Consider the following 14,723-nt stretch of genomic DNA (forward strand, 5'->3'; position numbering starts at 1 on the left):
TGGTAGACCTGCCCTATAGGAAATACCAAAGAAAGTCCTTTAAACTGAAAAGAAAGGGCACTAGACAATAATTTGAATTCACACAAAGAAATAAGCGCTAGTAAAGGTAATTACATAGGTAAATACAAAAGACAGTAAAAATGTAGTTTGTAACTCTTTTCTTCTTATTAAAATCAGCTTATTGCATAAACCGATAATTATAGACCTATGTAATGGGCTCATAATGTATAAATATGTAATTTTTATGCCACTAGTAGCAAAAAGGGGTGGCAAAGAACAGACCTATAATGGAACAAAGTTTTTACATACTATTTAAACTAAGTTAATATTATTGCAAAGTAGAGTGTTTTAAGTTAAGATGTTAATTGTAATCCCCAGAAAAACAAGTTAAAAATAATTTTAAAATATTTGATAAAGGAAACAAAGGAATTATAATGGTATAATACAAAATGTATATTTAACACACAAGAAAGCAGTAATGGAGACATAAAGAAACAAAAAAGACATAAGACAAACATAAACCAGATACTCAAATCACACATGTAAATCATACTTTCTCAGTAATAGTGTTAAATGGAAATAAACTCAGGATTCCAATCAAAAGGCAAAGATCAGTAAAATGAATAACTTTAAAAAACATGATCCAACTATATGCTGTCTACAAGAGACACGCTTTACATTCAGACATAAAGGAGTTGAAGATAAAAGGTTGCGGAGAAATATGCCATACAAACATTAACCAAAGTAGAGGTGTAGTGGCTATACTAACAACACACACACACACACACAAAGCCTGAAAATTGTTATTAGAGAAAAAAAGGACATTTTACAATGATAAAAGGGTCAACCCATAAGGAAGACATAACAATTATAAGCACACATGCATCAAAAATATATCAGGCAAAAACTGACCAAATAGAATGGAGAAACTGGCCATTCAAGAATGGTATAATTTAATAATAGACAGAACAAAGAGCCAAAAGATAAACATAGAAAATTGAAGAGCAGAACATTATAAACCAACTAGGCTTAGTGTATTTCTATAGAACACTCCACCCAGTGGCAGCAGAATATACAGTCTTCCCAAGTGCAGACAGAACATTAACCAGGATAGATCATGTATTAGGCCACAAAACAAGTTCCAATAAATTTTAAGAGAACTAAAACCATACAAAGTATTTCTTCTCTAACCACAAAGGAATAAAGCTAGAAATCAGTAACAGAAGGAAAACTGGTAAATTCACAAAATATGTGGAAATTAAACAAAACATTGATAAACAACCAATAAGTCAAAAAGTAGATTACAAGCAAACTTACAAAAAAACTTTCAGATGAATGCAAATAAAAAGACAACATACCAAAACTTATGGGATACAGAGAAAGCAATGCACAGAGGAAATTTTATAGCTATAAATAACTATACTGAAAAAGAAGAAAGATCTAAAATTAATAACCTAACTTCACACTTTAAGGAACTAGAAAAGCAAGAGCAAACTAAATGCAAAACTAGAAGAAGGAAGAAAATAATAAAGATTAGAACAGAGATAAATGAAATAGATAATAGAAAAACAATAGAGAAAACCAATGAAACCGAAAGGCGTTTTTTTTGTTTTTTTTTTTAAAGATCAACAAAATTGACAAATCTTAGGTAGACTGATTATAAAATGGAGAGAGGTAAATGACTAAAATTAGAAAGTGGGGGCATTTCTACTAACCCTATAGAAAAAGGATTATAAGAGATACTATAAACAATTGTATAGTGACAACTTAGATAACCACAATGATATGAATAAATTCCTAAAAACACAAATTACCAAAAGTGATTGAAGAAGAAATAAAAACTTTGAATAGACCTATAATAAGTAAAGAGATTGAATCAGCAATCGAAGCCAGGACCAGATGGCTTCACTAATGAATTCTACTAAACATTTTAAAAAGAATTAAAATCGGCCAGGCGCGTGGCTCACACCAGTAATCCCAACACTTTGGGAGGCCAAGGTGGGTGGATCACGAGGTCAGGAGATCGAGACCATCCTGGCTAACATGGTGAAACCCCGTCTCTTCTAAAAAATACAAAAAATTAGCCGGGTGTGGTGGTGGGCGCCTGTAGTCCGAGCTACTTGGGAGGTTGAGTCAGGAGAATGGCGTGAATCCAGGAGGCGGAGTGTGCAGTGAGCCGAGATCGGGCCACTGCATTCCAGCCTGGGCAACGGAGTGAGACTCCTCCTTCTCAAAAAAAAAAAAAAAAAAAAAGGAATTTAAATCAATCCTTCTCAAACTCTTCCACAAAATGGAAGAGCTACAGCTTTCTAGATAATTATATGAGGCCAGAATTAGCCTGATACAAAATCCAGACAAAGAAAACACAAAGAAAGAAAACTATTCAAAATCCCATGATGAACACAGAATGAAAAAGTCCTCAACGAAGTACTATCAAACTGAATCCAACAGCATATTATAAGGGTTATACACTGTGAACAAAGGATTTAAATAAATATTTCTCCAAGGAAGGTACAAATGGTCAACATGCACATGAAAAGATGCTCAACCTCATTCATCATTAGACAAATGCAAATCCAAACCACAATGAGTTACCACTTTAAGCACACTACAATGGTTATAATAAACAGGACAGTAACAAGTGTCAGCATTAATGTGGAGAAACTGGAACCCTTGTACGTTGCTGGTAGGAAGGTGAAATGATCAGCTGCTTTGGAAAACAGTTTGGTGGTCCCTTGAACAATTAAACATAAAGTTTCTAAGTGACCCAGCAATTCCATTTGTATGTGTATAACCAAGAAAATTGAAAACATGTCCTCACAAAAATGTGCATACAAATAATCATAGAAACATTATTTAGAATAGCCAAAAGTAGAAATAACCCAAGAATGGATAAACAAAATCAATACGAAGAACCGTTATTTGGCCACACACACACAGAAAAAATGAGGCACTGATACATGCTATAACATGGAACCTTCAAAACCTTATGCTAAGCAAAGAAGCCAGACTCAGGAGGCCACAGATTGTATAGTCTCTTTTATATGTATGATCCCATTTTTATGAAATGCCCAGAATAGGCATAGCCACAGAAACATAAAGTAGACTGGAGGCTGCAAATCACTGAATGGTAGGGCAATGGCAGGGCAGGGATGAGGAGGGACTGCTAATGGGGATGGGCTTTCTTTTTGGTGTGATGAAAATGTTCTAAAATTAGACAGTGGTGATAGTTGCAAAACTCCATGAACATACTAACAGTCACTGAATTGTACAGTTTAAAAGGGTGAATTTTATGGTGTCAATTCTTTCTCAATAAAGCTCTTATTGAAATGTTGTAGCATCTTTCACCTATCAGATGGACCAGTCCTAAAATCATGACAATACACAGTACTGATGAGGGTATGGTTAAGTAGGTACTATGTATGCTGAGGGTGGTAGTACGAATTGGTACAGCTTCTTTCAGGAGTAATTGTACAGTTTCTACCAATATTTACAATGCATCTACCCTTTGATTTAGCATTTTCAATTTTTGCAATATGAAATATTGGTATATACAGATAGGTAAGTAAAAGATTTGGTAGATTTACAGGCAGATCTGTAAGAATGATCTGTAAGATAAACTGACGGATTGGCAAAATTCTAATAAGGTCTGTTTAGTTGATAATATTGCAACAATGTTAATTTCTTGATTACGACAATTATATCATAGTTAGATAAGTGAATATTAGGGAAAACTGGGTAAAGGGTATATAGGCACTCTAATATTTTTGCACTTTTTTTCTTAATTTGAAATTATTCCAAAATAAAAAGTCATTAAAAAGAAGATATATTATTAGGTGAAAATGCAAGGTGAAGAACAGTATGTATTCAGTGTGCCATTTGAGTAAGAGTAATGAGGCACATAAACATATATTCATTTGTATCAGCATAGACTATTTCTAAATAGTTAAATGTGGTTGCCACTAGCAGGGTGCGGTGGCTCACGCCTGTAATCCCAGCACTTTAGTAGGCCCAGGTGGGTGGATCACCTGAGGTCAGGAGTTCGAGACCAGCCTGGCCAACATGGCGAAACCCCGTGTCTACTAAAAATACAAAAATTAGCCAGGTGTGGTGGTGTGCACCTGTAATCCCAGCTGCTCAGGGGACTGAGACAGGAGAATCGCTTGAACCCAGGAGTCGGAGGTTGCAGTGAGCCAAGATCGTACCACTGTGCTCCAGCCTGGGCTATGGAGCAAGACTCTGTCTCAAAAAAAAAAAAAAAAAAAAAGCGTGGTTGCCTCTGTGGTGACAGGAAGACTGGAGTAGAAAGGATCCTTTGTCATTCAGGGTTCCACCAGAGAAACAGAGCCAGCAGGAGAGAGAGAGATTTGTTATAAGAAATTGGCTTACATGATTGAGGGAGCAGTCACTAGGCAAGTCTGAAATCCATAGGGAGGGTGATCAGGAGGGGTAGGCTGAAAACTCTCAAACAGGAGCTGATGCTGCAGTCCACAGGCCAAATTTCTTTTTTCTCAGCTCTGCTTTTAAGGCATTTCAACCAATTAGATCGAGCCTACCCAGATTATCTAGGGTAACCCACTTTAGTTTAAATCACCTGATAGTAGACATTAATCACAACTACAAATTACCTTCACAGCAACACCTAGATCAGTGTTTGATGAATAACTGAGTACCATAGCTTAGCCAATTGATACATAAAACTATCACCAGGACTTAAAAGTTACAGTGCACTATCTTATTCTGCTTGAACTTTTTTATAACCATGTGTGCGTATTGCTTTTTCCATTAAGAGCAGTGTTATTAGTCCATTCTCACACTGCTTAAAAGAACTACTTGAGATTGGGTAATTTATAAAGAAAAGAGGTTTAATTGACTCACAGTTCCACAAGTTGCACAGGAGGCATGGCTGGGGAGGCCTCAGGAAATTTCAATCATGGCAGAAGGGTGAAGGGAAAGCAAGAACATCTTCAGATGGCAGCAGGAGAGAGAGAGAGAGAGAAAGAGAGAGAGGGAGAGAGAAAAGAAGAAAGTGGTACACACTTTTCAAACAACCAGATCTCATAAGAACTCACTGTCATGAGAACAGCAAGGGCAGAGTCCACCCCCATGATCCAATCACCTCCTACCAGGTCCCTCCCCCAGTACTGAGGATTACAATTCAACATGAGATTTAGGTGGGGACACAGAGCCAAACCATACCAAGCAGCTACATCAATGTTCCAAAAAGAAAAAAGTAGAGAAAGTGTTAGTGCTCTCTGCCCATGGAGGTCATGATTTCCTTCCCTCAGGCAGCCATCTCTCTCTTCGTCCTGTCTCTGCTTCAAGGTCTATATTTACCATCATTCTCTGTCTGTTTCAAAGGACACATCTCCATTTTGCATCTACTTAACCATTTGCAATTTTTTCAATCCCTCACTTTCAAGGGGAGTGGCCAGAGTGTATAAAGCTGTCTTCATCCTCTTAACCCGTTAAATGGCCCCCTCCATCAAAAGAGAGAACCCTGACCTCACCCCAACTCCTATGTGAAGTTGGTCTGTTTATTTCTCACCTACCACCTGGAATGTTGTGGTGAAGAAAGAGAGCCCATGGACCACAACTGAGAGAACTCGCATCAGTCCTGATGGTAGGAGACAGAAGAGAAAATAATATGGAGGTGAAAAGGGGTAATCCCCATGACTCCTCTATTTATAATGAGGTGGAGCCACTGGACTCAAGGTACAATGCACAGTGGAATTAAATAAGAAGACTGTCCCTCTTGGATAGCCATCAACGTGGGCTGAGGCCTGGGGTAACCACTGCCCTCTCATGAAAATCTTTAGTTGTGCTTGGGCCGCTTACCCTCTCTCACCCTCTGAGAAAATGCATGAAGTCCCCTGTGCCCTGGATGCTCACGGTGACTGATCTACTCTAACTTTTGCTAAGAAGGGTGACCTTCACCTGTGTTGCAGCTGTGGTGGTTATTCAAACCCTGCCATAGTCTATGCTGGAAACCAAGATATTAGTTTGGAACAGGTGAAAAGGAAACCTAATGGATCAGTCTCTCAGACATGAAGCAAGCAAGCCTCATTTCTCAACCCCGTTTCACTGCCCATGTGGTGGCCAAGACTGCCCCAGTAGGCTCTTGGAGTTGCTAAGGAGCTGCCTCAACATCAGACCATGTAGTTTCCATGTTCCTGATCCTACGTCCTTGAACTATTAAACCCTCTGATTCCAAGGACTCGTTCCTACTCCACACACCACCCCACCCAAGAAACTAAACTCTCTCTTTCATCCCAAAGTAGCCCAACATTAGGATGGCCCAATATTCTTATATAATCAAGAAAGAAGTGAATCTCATCACATATGCAAATCCTCTGTCCTTCTGAAAAATAACTAAACTGAGTGGTATAAAAACTGTAAAGGTCATTCCCTAAAAGGAAACAAAATAAATTCCAATATGAATTAGAGAAAAATATAATGAAATAGATGACTATAGTGCACTGAAATATTTATTGACTTAGTAGCTCTAGCTTAAAGTGCCATCTAAATTGAGCACATTTGAGGATCTACAATCAATTTTATCCACAAAAGAAATAATCTAACTTTCACAGCAATAGTTTGCCCATTTTGATGGTGAAACATTAAGAGGCCCATGTATTTTCTCAGTGAATCTCAAGCACAATAGGTTAGGTCTATTAACTGAGTGAATGAAAGCAGCTTTTAATCTTTATAGTGAAATAAATTGTGACTCCCTATAGCAGAAGTTCCCTGTCGAACCACTGAGCAGCTAACACTAAGAACGTACTTTTATTCACAAGTTTCAACCTTCTTTATCAGTATTTCTACAGATCTTTCTACATTTTGAAGCACTTCCACTTATACATTAAACCATTAAAATAGAAACTCCAAAAGCAGTCCCTTGGAAGTTGCTGCTGAGTTGTGATGAGAGTATGTCTTTGGGAATTTTCACTATGGAGGTCTAGGGAGGGTGGGGACTCTCATCCTGGGACATGTCTTGACGGGATCATACATGTGCCCTCCTATAACAGGATGTGCCCAGCCATACTGACCCAGCAATACTCCCCATAAAGGAGTTTACTGTATCCACAGGGTCCCTTGGAAGTCAATGTCTAGCCCCATGCAAAGGACACAGTGAGCAAAAGCCTATCTAGGATTGTGTCTCAGGTTCATCTTGGCAGAAGTGCTGGGAGTCCCTGCCTGCAGTCAGAGAGTGCACCCCTCCGTTGTGTCTCTGCCTTTTTCTTTCTTCCCTGGGAGCCACTGTCTGAAGACCTCAGCTCAAAACTGAGGGTTTTTTGTTCTAAAAGTTACAAAATCTTGCATATTTCTCTCTCGTCTAAGGTAGTTGATATTTAAGGGTCTAAATGCACCCCCCCCCAAGGGGGCATGGAGTGCAGAGGACTGGAGAGAAGATCTTGAGCAAGTCTCTGGACTTCTCTGAGTCTGGGGAGAAGACTCTTCACAGGGTTGTCCATGAGGATTCTGAGCACAGTAAAGTCTCAGTGTAGGATCCATCACTCTCATTTTGTTTGGAGAATAAAAAGATAATACAGCCCAAGGTCCCTGCCTTTTATTTCATGAAATGGATAGACACTAACAAGGAGAACAAATTCAGAGGGCTATTCCTCCAACCAGAAAGTTAGGCCCGAGGGGCACAAAAAGGGGTGGCCACCCCGAGTTGGTGTGAATGCAGGGATCTTGGAAGGCTTCCTGGGTGTTGAGCTGGATCTGCAAGGAGGGCATGTACTCCAAATGGGAGAAAAGGAGAGTATTTCCATAGACATAGATCCATAGACAGGATCTATGCCACTGTGCAGGAGGAATTTCAGGGCAGGATCTATGTTGCTGGGGGAGTATTTCAGAGAAGGATCTATGTTATTATAGGCAGAGGGCATTTCTGGACAGGATCTATGTTCCTGTGGTGGGGAGGGGGTGTACTTTAAGGCAAAAGGGTGTACTTTAAGACCCTGCTACTGGGAGGAAAGGGTCAAGATCAGAGGGTGGTGGTGTGTGTGGATGTTACCAGGGATAACTCATCGTATCCAGAGCTAATGAGAGGCCACCAGGAGGCCCCCAGTGTTCATGGGCAGAGCCTTCTGCCTTGCAGCTGTGGGGAAGATTGAAGTGGACAAGATCCTCATTTTCAATCAAGAAATCAGGCTGCGGCAGGTAAGTAAGCTTCTTAGTAACTTCCCTCACAGGACGACATTTTTTCTGGGTGCACATCTGCTTGTGTGTGTGGCAGTGGTTGGGGTGGGAGGTGGGGTGACTACATGAAAGGTTGCGGCAGGTCAGAGGTCAGTTTCCAAACCACTCTGTGTCATCTTGGTGCAAGGATAAGGCTCCCCAAGACAGAGCTTCACAAACTCCTAGGTCCCCAGCAACACTGCAGGTAGTGCTGGTGGTGGGCAGGCCCAAGAGAGAGAAGTCAGGGAGTGGGGGTGGAGTGGGGCAGTGACAAGCACTTTAAAGCCCTCAGTGACCCTAGATCAAGGACTGCATGAGAGCCAGAAGGGTGGCAGCCGACCCGAGCAGAATTTTGGAGTGAAATCAACATTTTAAATTTTCCTAGAAACGCCTGTCTCTACAAAAAATTAAAAATTAGCATGGCGTGGTGGTGCAGGCCTGCAGTCCCAGCTACTCGGGAGGCTGATGCAGGAGAATCGCTTGAGTCCGAGAATTCCAGACTGCGGTGAGGCTGCAGTGCACTCCAACCTGGGCGACAGAACGAGAACCTGTCTCAAAAAAAAAAAAAAAAAAAAAATGCTAGAAAGTGAGAATGAGAATTGACCCTTACTGGAAGGTTTTTATGTTTTTTTGTGACAGTTTCTTTATGTGTGGGACACCATCTCACTGACGTAAAAATTCCTGAGTGTCTAAGCCTGCCGGGTACCCTATTGCGTGCTTTCCGTAGGGGCTCGTTGATAGCCCTCTCATTCCCTGCGAGGTGGATTCTAATCCAGAATCCCCTGCTACGCCTGCTAAGCGTGTGACCCCTGTTTCACCCCTGCCTCAGGAGTGAAGGAGCTCACCCATCAGATGGCAGCAAGGCGGCGCCTGGGCGGAGCCATGCTTCTTGTACCGTGCACCGGCCCTGAGCTAGGCACTTCGAGGGGCTTGGTCATGCATCTGCTACCAAATGTGCAGAGACTCGCTGGTACGCCCACCAGTGTCAACCAGATATAGTGGGATCATGAGCATCACAAAATATTTCAGGATATAAGGACACAAGCAAAAAGAAGCCTAAACGAGAGTACATCTATATTTGGGGAGAAAAAATGAATTTTTTTTTCCAAACTGAAAGAATACCTACTTCCTACTGCCCAGAGTGAACCGCTTTTCTCTCTTATTCTTGATATTTTAATCTGAGCTATTAAAGGTCCCTTCTCTGCACCCCGTTTTCTCCGCATCCTCTATTTCTTCCTGCCTTATTTTAAATGTTATTCCCCTCTCTCCTTTTTATGCGTCTATTTCCTTCATGCCGTTTTCTCATGTTTTCGCTTGAGACAGCAAGCCTGGTATTTTGATTCCCTTATCTAAGGGGTTTTCCCTAACCCTCAGGACAACCCTGTAAGCTGGTGGCATTGCCCCCATTTGAGGAATGAGAAAACTGGGGTTCAATGCCAGGTGAGTGGAACCAGGTGGAGGGCATCTACTTAGTCCTCCGACGGCACATGAAGGCTGTGTGGCGCCTCCGAGCTGATGACTGACGCGGGGGTCCCCTCCCTGACGCCTCGCGACCCTGCGAGGTGAGAGTCAGCCCCGCCCCTCCCTCTTCTCAGTCCTTTTTCTGTCGCCTTCGAACAACTTGTAACACTGTTTCTTCCACTGCCCACACGCCCATTGGCCCGTCACCGCGCATCTCCATTGGCTGTGGCGGCCGGGGACAGAGCCGCGATTGGTCTCCACTCCTGTAACGAGGTGCCAGGTCTGTTTTCTGACCCAGGCAGGAGCCGCGATCCCCACTCCAGCACACGAGGCCGGGTGACTGCTGTCCCGGGAGTGGGGACGTCGCGTGCACCATCGGCGAGTAAGTATCCTTTGAACACTCCTCTCCAGAAAGATGCCCTTGGGCATATGAGTGTTGTGTAGACGCGAATGAATTCGATGCAGTGGAGCCACACAGGTGAACTTTTAGCGCGAGGTTCACAGGAGCCTTTGTATCCGTCTTCGTGGCTACCTATATTTTTGAGAGTGATTCTGGATGATGATGATTATTATTATTATTATCATTTTGAGATGGAGTTTCGCTCTTGTCACCCAGGCTGGAGTGCAATGGTGTGATCTCAGCACACCACAGCCTCTGCCTCCCAGGTTCAAGCGGTTCTCCCGCCTCAGCCTCCCGAGTAGCTGGAACTATAGGTGTGGGCCACTACACCCGGCTAATCTTTGTATTTTTAGTAGAGACAGGGGTTTCACCATGTTGGCCGGGCTAGTCTCGAACTCCTGACCTCAGGTGATCCGTCCACCTCAGCTTCCCAAAGTGCTGGGATTACAGGTATGAGCCACCGTACCCAGCCAATTCTGGATTATTTTTACATAATTTGATATAGATAGAGAATCAAATGAAGTTGCCTGTGGGTTGCAGTACATTATCGAGTGTATTGTATTGTCTGGGGCTTGCTAATGAGAATGGATCACACTCAAATATTTTGTGGACTGATGCTTAAAAATTAACATTTCTTTGAAACTTGGAGAAGGTGAGGGCATTTTTTAAAAGTTTAGTCTAGGGAGTTTTTTAAATGTCAGCTCTGAGTGGATATTAAATAGCGTTTTAATAGGAAAATATATGGTCATGAAAGTATGCTCTGCTTTATAGATGACAATTAATAAAAATATGTCATGTGACAGTGTTAATCCTCACAAAATGCCCTTTTGGAAGAAGGTATCAATGAAGCTGCCTTCTAACTTTGTTAGACTGAAGGGTTATGTTTGGCAAGCTGAGATCTCATGAACAAGGTTGAACACAGCAATAAGTTTTGGTTTTGTTTGTTCACTTGTTTGCTTTTAGACAGAATCTCACTCTGTCACCCAGGCTGGAGTGCAGTAGCACGATCTCAGCTCACTGCAACCTCTGCTTCCTGGCTTCAGTGATCCTCCCAACTCAGCCTCCTGGGTGACTGGGACTACAGGCACATGATGCCTCGATAATTTTTGTATTTTTGTATTTTTTGTAGAAATAGGGTTTGGCCACATTGCCCAGGCTGGTCTCAAACTCCTGAGCTCAAGTGATCCTCCTGCTTCAACCTCCCAAAGTGCTAGGATTACAGGCAAGAGCCACCGCACCTGAGCAGCAATAAGTTTTAAAAGGGGAAAATATGTTAGAGCTATGGCCATTCTGAAATGCCTAATATTATTTTGGGCTCCAGTTTCCTGCAGAATAAATGGTCTTTGCACAGAGAAAGTGTTCAGTAAACATTTGTTCATAAACATAAGTCTCCAAAATTCCTTAAGACGAAGGTTCTCATACTGCTCTGTGATCCATACCCCACTTCTATGGGTTTTGAGTGGCTTATTTTTTTTTTATTGCTCCAGATACTCATAGAATCATGATCATGACTTTTTTATTTTGAGACAGAGTTTTGCTGTTGTCACCCAGGTTGGAGTACAGTGGCATGATCTCAGCTCACTGCAACCTCCACTTCCTGGGTTCAAGTGATTCTCCTGTCTCAACCTCCTGAGTAACTGGGATTACAGGTGCCTGCCACCATGCCAGCTAATTTTTCTATTTTTAGTAAGAGATGGGGTTTCACCATGTTGGCCAGGCTGGTCTCGAACTCCTGACCTCAGGTGATTTGCCTGCCTTGGCCCCAAAACGTGCTGGGATTACAGGCATGAGCCACCGCGCCCGGCTGGCAATGACCTTTTAAAAACAAAAACATTCAGACTATAGTCTAGTTAAAGAATTTTTACCTCTTTTATGTAGATAAATAAATTAAGGCCAGACATGGTGGCTCATGCCTGTAATCCCAGCACTCTGGGAAGCCAAAATGGGAGGATCACTTGAGCCCAACCTGGGCAACATAGTGAGACCCCATCTCTACAGAAAAATTTAGCCAGGCCCAGTGGTGCACATCTGTAGTCCCAGCTACTCAGGAGGATGAAGTGGGAGGATTACTTGAGCCTAGGAGTTCGAGGCTACAATGAGCTATGAGCTTGCCACTGCACTCCAATCTGGGCAATGGAGCGAGACCCTATCTCAAAAGAGGAAAACAACAAGAAAAAAAAAACTAAGAACTAGAGGCCAGAGGTGGTGGCTCATGTTTGTAAGGCCAACACTTTAGAAGGCTGAGGCAGGAGATTCACTTGAGCCCAGGCATTCAAGACCAGCCTGGGCAACACAGTGAGACCCCATCTTTATATATATATATATGTGTGTGTGTGTGTGTGTGTGTGTGTGTGTATATATGTGTGTGTGTGTGTATGTGTGTATATGTGTGTGTGTGTGTGTGTGTGTACTAGAGAGATTTCTTGCCTCATCCAAAGTCACAAGGTCACAAGGTGGGTTAGCCTGAAGCTATGGTTATGACCCAGGTCTCAAGCCAATCCATAACCCAACTTGCCTTTCCCTTTACCAGCTCATCCCATCTTTGACTGTGTCTCTGCATCATCCTTAAGATTAGCTTCCTTCAAACTACCATCTCCGTAGTGAGTTCCCTCAATTCTCGCTCATTTTAGGTGCCCAAACATTCACATTCACCTCTCCAAGCATGACCAGTTTTCCAAGTCTGGATAGGATATCCAGCTTCTTCACCCTGTATAATCTTCACTACCTTTCTTAATTAGCAACTGACCAACATCACCTTGAAAGAGATTTTGAAGCCTTCTCAAGGGGATGCAGAGAGGTCTTTTGGGTTAGGGTGGAACTGAGATGTTATTTCCCCTCCACCCACCAAGCTTTTCTCTTAATCTTCATTTTCCTTTAGCTCATTCAACCCAGTGTCTCTGCCCATCCCCATGTTTGGGAGATTTTTGTCTTAGTAGTCCAGGCAATAGAATTGTCAGTGGTTTTAGTTTAGAAGAGGCAGCCAAGAAAGGGAAGCTTGAGTTAATCATCTATGTCTATGCATGGTACCACTTCCTGGGAGGGACACAACTGATGCTTGACACACAGGTTCTGACCAAAGATTTTTCTGAGTTGTTGCCAGAACATGATTGACTTAGAAACCAGTGTGGCCTGGGACTGGGAAACTCATTAAAGGAATTGGGACTTAAACCGGGAATTGAAGGGCAAGTTGGCTCTAGATCCATAGAAACTGCAGACCAGGGCAGACAGAGATGGTGTTACAGATGGAAGGAGGGGCAGTGGGTCATGGAATAAAGATTGGTGAGCAGGGGAGCAAACCAAAGGGGCAATTGGGAGATTCTGAGTTTTCAAGGCTATTAAAATGCAGTTCCAGGCCCTAGGGAGGACAGTTCCAGAATATTTTCTCTACACTGCTATAATTCCTTACACTGCTGAGAGCAGTTTCTTTGATATACTTTGAACTGCACAGGGCTTTTAGGAGAGCAGAGTTTTGTTTTGAAATAACAGATCACTTCTTGATCTCATTTTTACAATAGTTAGCTCCCCCTTTCACAGTATGTTCCATTGCCCCTTCCTAGTCAAATGGCTAATCTTGGAATGAGGCGGAGGGTCCTGCCCTCCTCTCCCCATCCTAGACAGTAACTTCTGAGGCACTTGTTCCAGGCCAGCCAGCCCTTCACACAAATCACAGGTGCTGACCGGACAGACCCGTGTATTATTAGATAAAAAGAGCTCTGTCGGCCGGGTGCGGTGGCTCACGCCTGTAATCCCTGCACTTTGGGAGGCCGAGGCGGGCGGATCACAAGGTCAGGAGTTCGAGATCAGCCTGACCAACATGGTGAAACCGCTTCTCTACTAAAAATACAAAAATTAGCTAGGCGTGGTGGCGGGCGCCTGTAATCCCAGCTACTCAGGAGGCTGAGGCAGGAGAATCGCTTGAACTGAACCCGGGAGGCAGAGGTTGCAGTGAGCGGAGATCCATGCCACTGCACTCCAACCCCAGGCGACAGAGCGAGACTCCGTCTCAAAAGAAAAAAAAAAAAAAGCTCTGTCTAACGAAGATCTACCTAAGACCCTGTCAGGGCCACAGAGAAGAAAAAATTCCAAGTCAATCGAAATAACTTGGAAAGAATGCCTTGTGAGCAGAAGGCAGGATCTAGAGAGAAGACATTGATAATCACTCAAGGTCTAATTAAGAGTAACATCTCCAGGGTTTGATTCTGCCCTTAAAGCAGAGTAGGAGGGTCATCTCCCATTCTTCCTGCTGTGTGCCCCTTCCATGAGCCAGGGGAGGGGTGGAAATTTCCCCCAGCTCCTGACCAGGGGGCGCCTAGGGGCAGGCAAGATGGAGGCCACGGCTCCAGGCAGCTTGGCCAGCAGGCTCTGGGGCTGTCCCCTAGGGGCGAGCAGCCCTGGCGGCCCCTAGAGGCGACTGGTGGGAAATCTGCCCCCTATCAGGGAGGCAGAGGACTGCACCCTTGTCCAGGGCTGAAACTGTCCACACAGCCATCCAGGAATTTGAGGCTGAGCTTGTTTGGGCAGAAGGGAGGACACCCAGCACTGGCATTGGGTGAACTCCAGACTCCCTACAAGCCCAGAGGCCTTTGGTGTTAGTATCCTGAGACTGTTAGAGAACTTGAGGTCCTGGGAGGACCCTGTTATTTTTATACCTCTATTCATCTAGAACAATGCTTCC

Source organism: Chlorocebus sabaeus, chromosome 21, assembly GCF_047675955.1.
Source record: "Chlorocebus sabaeus isolate Y175 chromosome 21, mChlSab1.0.hap1, whole genome shotgun sequence".
NCBI classification, from domain to species: Eukaryota; Metazoa; Chordata; class Mammalia; order Primates; family Cercopithecidae; genus Chlorocebus; species Chlorocebus sabaeus.